At 37.7% G+C, this 6,805-nt stretch overlaps 1 long non-coding RNA gene across 3 annotated transcripts; it reads left to right on the top strand.

The window, feature by feature from the left end:
- The first annotated feature begins 302 nt into the window (after window positions 1-302).
- LOC147515187 (uncharacterized) lies at window positions 303-1,184 on the top strand. 3 transcript variants are annotated; one of them, XR_015213386.1, is made up of 4 exons: window positions 303-443; window positions 529-603; window positions 952-1,037; window positions 1,129-1,184. It is a non-coding gene; the product is annotated as an uncharacterized LOC147515187 (long non-coding RNA). The 3 variants fall into 3 exon arrangements; XR_015213384.1 differs by lacking the exon at window positions 952-1,037 and having other exon boundaries at window positions 1,083-1,184; XR_015213385.1 differs by having other exon boundaries at window positions 529-1,037.
- The last annotated feature ends 5,621 nt before the right edge of the window (window positions 1,185-6,805 follow it).

Below are 6,805 nucleotides of genomic sequence, written 5' to 3'. Positions count from 1 at the left end.
TTTCACTACAAGAAAATCGATTTTTCCCCACGGATTCCCGATATTTTTAGCCACGGTCATAAACCCTTGCATAGTTTCCTACGGATTTTGACCGTAGCAAATACATTTTTTCTCGTTTCGTGCCTTTGATACCTTTAGCCACGGTTTATCTCATTAATTGGGCCGTGGGTGGAGCTACGGCCAAAACCGTCGGGTACAATATTTTTAACCATGACACCTGTTCTACGCATTTCGACCGTGGGCTTAGAGCTGAAAACTTTGGGCCGGCTGACGACTTGCTTCCTTCCCAACAATTAAAACACTTCTAAAAAAGAAAAAAAGAGAAAAGACCGGACTGTTCCTTCTTCTCTCATCTCCCACCGCCAACAGTTAAAACACTTCATCCCTCACCGCCACTCAACCGCATTTTTCTTTTCTGTTCCTTCTTCTCTCATCTCAAGAAGGTATTTCAAGCACCGATTTTTTTTTCAAGCACCGATTTTTTTTTTGCCACCGGGAGAACTAATTTTTCAATTTAAATTTTCTTAGGATTTACTAAGTGGGAAAGGGATTACAAGCTTCGTTTCTCTTCTCCGAACGCGATTCCTCCATTACAAATTGAAGGTGACTTATTATGCTATTAAACATTGATTTTTTTATTTGATTTTTTTTTTCGTTTTTAATCTAATATTAGATGTTGTTGTTATCAAAGTAGTATTCATTCCCTATTCTCTCTGTCTCTCTAAATTTATATTAACTGATCGCCATGTCATGTTTCTGTAACCGTTTTTTTTAGGGTTTTATATCTTTTGTTGGGTTTTATTTTATGAATATGTTTTTACTGTTTTTACTTTGTATTGAAATCATGACTTGTTTTGGATTGTGTGTGTGTGTTTTTTTTATTCTCTGTGCCGTTACGTATGCTATTTCTGAAATGTTAAACCACTGGTAATTCGACCTGCTACTTGAAAGGGATGTTTTTAATCAAGACCTAATCTATCTCTCGACCAAACACCTCATATTGTTCGATTGTCCTCAAAGTGCAACCTTTATTCAAGGTATGACTTTATTCAATATATATTATTTTGTGTTTTTGTTATTAGATTAAGTTGGTTGGGATGGTTTTCGATAGAGTTGAAAGGGCTACAGATGTTTCTTTCTCTATTGATGATGGCACTGGGTTATGTACTCTATTTGGGGATTCTCAATGACGGGGTCGAAGTCTGGCTGGGTGTTTGTCGGAATTTTATTCGGCAAGTGGTCTTCTTTTGTTCGAATGTAAGCGGATCGCTTTTACGTCCTATAGATGTCCGTCCGACGGATCGTCAAATGGCTTCGTGGACCATTACATCGATCGCTTCTAGCGGTCCAAGGCTTATAATTCATGACCAATGGCGAAATTCCAGTGAGAGAAAAGGGACACTGCCGACTGGCCGACACCACAAGGAAGTCATATCCCTTCCTTCAAATTCGAGAAAATGTCACTTTTCCATGCGGAGCTAGCCTTGGGAGGCTTTTACTGCATGCCTTCATTTTAGCGGTTATTCGGTAATGCTTGGAGATGATGATATCGAGCATGAAGGTCAAGATAGCCGGACTTTTCGGTTGTTGCGTCTGGTAATGGGTTGAGAAGAGAGCATTGTTATCCACCGATTGCTCTAATATGGTTGAAATGAGTGATTCTTTCAGCGGAGATCAAAGACAATCGTGCACGATATCGCGGTATTACCAAAGATCGGCAAGTCTCCTTTCCGCCCCAAGAGTAGGTTAATGGTATATGCTTCACTTTCAACCGTTGGAGGTTCTCGCTCTTGCTTTGCACTATGCAAACATCATTATAGTTATAGAGAAGCTGCTGCGGTACCCACACTTAGTTGGTGATGAAGCTAGAGATGATCTTTATCAAATGTTACCAACAAGCTTAAGAATGTCGCCGAGGACAAATCTCAAGTCTTATGCTAAGAACTTGTCCATATATGATGCTCCCTTGCTCATGAATGGAAGGAAACACTTTCGAAAAGAAGCGAGATGGTTTCGTGCGCCGTTGGCACATAACATGATCAGATGGCAAACGGAGCGTAACTTGGAGCAACAGCAAATTATTGCAAAGACAAATGTTCTTTTTCTCCAGACTTTGTATTTTGCAGACAGAGAAAAGACAGAGGCAGCTATATATGTCACAAACTTCAATGAAATCGCTTACCACTTCATTGAGTGCATATATGTGCACCTCTACAACTCTAAATTACAGGTAATTGTCACTTATCTCGATAAATATGTCTATCTTTAACATAATGAATTAGATAAAGTGTCTATCTTTTAGTTCATGTATCTTTTAGAAGTAGACTACAGAATGAATTAGAAGGTTTTGGTTTAAATAAAGTTTAAGTCATGGTCCATGATTCAAATGTAAGCCAGCCCATTGTTAAATCGGTTGAGTCCCTTAGATAAGTACTATTTTCTTCCTTGTCAAATAGGCAAAAATAAAAAACTTGTTGCGAGCTTCACGTTTGGGACTAACTAATGTACTCGCCATACAATACTCATTTTCTGTATGTCAATGTTCTCTGCATTGAGGATGTTTTGATACCATCACTTCGTTCTAGATAAAGTTGGTGAACTATAGGAATGAGGAGTGTATCTTGACTTTTTTTAAATTAATTCACTCTGTTTGTGAGGTAGCCGTTAAGCTTCATGAGAACAAGGAACACAAACACAAGCAAGTAGGTCGGGGTCCTCTTGGAGACTGAACAGAAGATAACACTATAGAAACTATTACGTCCATAGTATGCACGATATGTTTAGCTTCGCTACGTACTAGCCATGCGAACTAATAGTGGCTTGATTTATGTGGTGTTAGAAGAGGAGATGTTGTTCCCACCCTCACGTGAGGCCTTTTTTGCTAAGCAATCTGTTAATCCATTGCTTCATTCTACATTCCTACCTCTAGGATTTAGTCAGTTGGGTGATTGAACTGTTTCTGTATGCAATCCTTGTTCAGACTATATGGTTTCCACATCCCAACAGTTTCTCTTATGTAGTCTGTTCTAGTTTAGTTCTCAAGGCATTCCATTAAGAACCCGATTGTTTAGATACTTGATTTTGATTAACAAATCAAAACCACTTGTAATAAACTTAGGAGCAGGTAAAAAGGCAGTTGATAGATGATGAAGAAAGTCTTACACATGGAAAGGGGTACGAACACCATTCGGGCATTCAAGAACTCTTTCTAGAAAAAAAAATCACTTCGGCAAATTTCAAAATAGTGGTATGATCAAAGCAATCCAAAAGCCATTATGTTTATGGGGAAGGAAAAATAGGGATTGGCTAAGAGAAATAAGTGCTAATGAGATGACTTAAATTATATTTGGGTCACTTTTAATGCAAATGATCTCAGATCTTGAGCTCTGAATGTCTCTCTCTAGTTTCACACTTTGTCATGTTCAGATTGTAACATGAGCTTTTTGTCTTTAGTATGTATATCTTTGAAACATTAATAATTTGATATAGGAGGTAGCTTGCTTTTCTGGATATGTTCATTTTTTTGTCATTTGTTATTTTGCAAATGTACAAGCCGATTCATTGACTACAGCCCTACCGGTTTCCTAATTCAAAGTTTATTATTGTTTTGTCATTTTGATTTTATTTTTGGAAATGCAATCTGGATTTAGTAGACCCCTCATGTCAGTTTATTACGTCAAAATTTAATCTCTATTGAACCGGATATTTTCTTAGAAAAGGAGTCAAAGAATAGGTGTCCGAAACTTTCATGAGGAGAAGGGAAAGTTGTTTCTTTTATTTTTAATTTGCTCTGCTTCATGCTTAATGATGATAGGTAGGTTCATTGGGAATTTTACTAATTAATTAATTTATTTTTTTAGAGCTTTGTTGTTCATGCTGCTTGGACACGGAGGTCTAAAAGTGAAGCTGCAAAGAAACCCAACAGGGAATCTTGGAAGCAGAAAATATTTTCTCTATATGAAAAGAGTTCTCTGTTTCTAATTGAAATTGTAATGTTCTTTTAGATAATTTGGTGGAGGATCTCTTGGGAGAATTTGAATACGAGATGACGATCCCATATTTGCTATATAAGAATGCTTTGCCAAGAAGTTAATGGGATATGGTTCTACAATTCAATAGACTAGTTACATGCAAATAAAGAAGACAAATAATGGATTACGGTGGACATTCTTAGACAATTTTGGCCACAATCACTACATATGCCTACATCATTTCGAGTCTTTAGGTTGTATCTTATGATCTCATTCTTGGAAACAAATCAACGGGTTCTTTTATGTTGCATTTAGAACATAACTATATGTTTGAGATCTGAAATCGGTGATTCCTCTTTATTGGTCTTTAAGTCGTATGTTTCTTCTTTTCAGGGATACTCGCTGCCTACTCTAAGGTCCCTCCAAAGCTGAAAGTATCTTCAACTAAGAGGTAATATTAGATTCTGCCACTTCAACATGCTCATCAACTAATTTGTAGTATTAAGTGATATCGACTCATGTTCTTAGTTGGTCTTTTTAGTTTTGTTATAACTGAATATTTTCTCAAGGTAAGTGAGGGGCCGGGTTCTATATGCATTTCTCTTTACGATAATTTGCTTGTTCCCCGCCTTTGACGACGGTATTGATATGGAGCACTCTCTTCCATCCGTGTCATTGCATTTATTATGTCGGGCGAAAGGATCAACGGTCGATGAGCTTCCCTTCCAACATCGAAAGCAGGCTTCATTCGCGGTGAAAGTGTTTAGTGCTCTAAAAGTTATTTTCTCATGTAAGAGACCCGATACTTTCTCTTTTTCTTTTTATGACCTTGATAAGAGCCCAAAACTGTAGTTTTAACCCCTTAATAATCATCTTGTTAGACCAATTATGTGAATAATAAGTAAGAGTTAATACTGATTACGTGTTTTATGCATTTCGGTTTCAAAGTCCATTATGTGCGAAAATGTGCCACTTTAGCGAGATAAAGGAGCAAAAGTCGCTGAGAACTTCCGAATGCCATATCTTTGGACTCAGACCTCGAATTGGGCCTACCTTATGTCAAAACGACCGGCTCGGAAAGAGCTTTCCAACGGTCTAAGCCTTGACCCAATCAGAGGAGCAGAAGTGGACGAAAAGTCTGTTGAAGCCGAATCTAGCTGAAGAGGCCTTTTGGGCGAAAAGAATTGGGTTTTGGGCACGATTCTCGGCCCAAAACATGGCTCCAAGCCCATGCACGATTTTGGATCTGGATGTATAAAACAAAAGCTTGACTCATTGTTAATGGCAGTTAGGTTAGGTAGATAGTTAGACCTAGATTATTTAGCCTCCATTAATTAGTTTTAGAACTTAGTTTAATTAGTTTCAATTCATTGTATTAGATTAAACCTTTGAATCTTGTTCTTCATTTGATTAGATCAATAAAGTAGTATTTTTTATCAATTTCGATTTTGTCATTTCCATTTCTAGATCTAATTTCAATTCCTGTCTTTATTTCATTTTAGTCATTAAATTAGATTTCATTATTGTTTAAATTAAGTAAATTTCAATGCTTTATATTATGTTTAGATTTAATTTAAATGGAAATGATTGCGGAATGATTCAAGGCTAAACCTCCATTAGAGGGGGTTGAGAAGCCTTGATGAAAGCTTGATTCCAATTATCGGAGATTGTCATAATTTCCTTTCCACTCTAGAAACGTTTAGTTCACCATGAGAATGGGTTTAATCGTTCACATGCTAATTATTAATTGGTAGAAATGCCATGTGTAATTAGGGATTAGGAAGAACCGATTGTTCTCAATGAGCGATTCAATTCGATTACTGACGACTTCGTCGCTAGTGGATTAAGTTGAGTTAAGGTGGAATCAATCCCCTCTAACTCCTTATCATCGAATCAACGTAGCATTCCCTTTAGTTGTCCGATAATCGACTAGTTGCATTTTAGGGGGGTATTGCATCGTAGTATAATTCCCTTCGTAAAGCTCATTGACTTCACGACTGATTTCTTAGACTTAGAAAACAATCCATGCTAGGGAACTAGGAGTGGAACGAACTTCCTACTCCACTTAGTGCAATTTGCATCGAGTAGAAGCTTTGATAATAGAGATAGTAAAAGATCGGTTTTAGTTTACTTACGTTGTGAATTCATCGTTCATTTAAATGTAGGTAAACTACTCATTTTACGGTTATCAAATGGCTATTTACCATCTTAGTTACACTTTAGCATTGTTTTCATAGTAGAAGTAGTCATTTTTAAGTCCCATTAAACCCACCCACCCTTGTTTGTTTCATCTTGTGGTTGCCCCGTTTCAGTCATTGACAAATTCGAGAAAATACCGCGAGGCCAGCGCCACGAGGCTTCGCGACCAGCGCTAAGTTCTTGGAATTTAAAATTTACCACCGGCGGCCAGCGCCAGCATACCAAAGCGACCAGCGCTCAAACAAACACTGGAACTTCGACTTCACACCCCCATTGGGCCCTAAAAACAAAAACAACAATCTGAAAATTACCCGAGCCGGCCGAGCGCTACAGTATTAAATTTATCATTTCGACGGTTTGATTCGAACTTTGATCTTTCATATTTTTCAGTGTTCTAACCTGCTCTATACACCTAACAAAGCGTAAACAAGGCGCTATTCATAAGCGAAGCAAGGGCCTTGTCGGTATTCCTTTCTTCCACACCTCGCGTCTCCTGTTAGAGGTTTATACTAGTATATCGAATTGTTTGGAGTGTTGCATGTTTAGTTAAGTTCAACTTAGTCTTGCATGAGATTAAGGTCGGCCGAACAAAAACACGAGCGTAAATACACAACAACATCAACAATCAAATCTAT

Source organism: Coptis chinensis, chromosome 2 (assembly GCF_015680905.1).
Source record: "Coptis chinensis isolate HL-2020 chromosome 2, ASM1568090v1, whole genome shotgun sequence".
NCBI classification, from domain to species: domain Eukaryota; kingdom Viridiplantae; phylum Streptophyta; class Magnoliopsida; order Ranunculales; family Ranunculaceae; genus Coptis; species Coptis chinensis.
The sequence above is the reverse complement of the archived record's forward strand: the minus strand, read 5'-3'. Positions and strand labels throughout refer to the sequence as shown.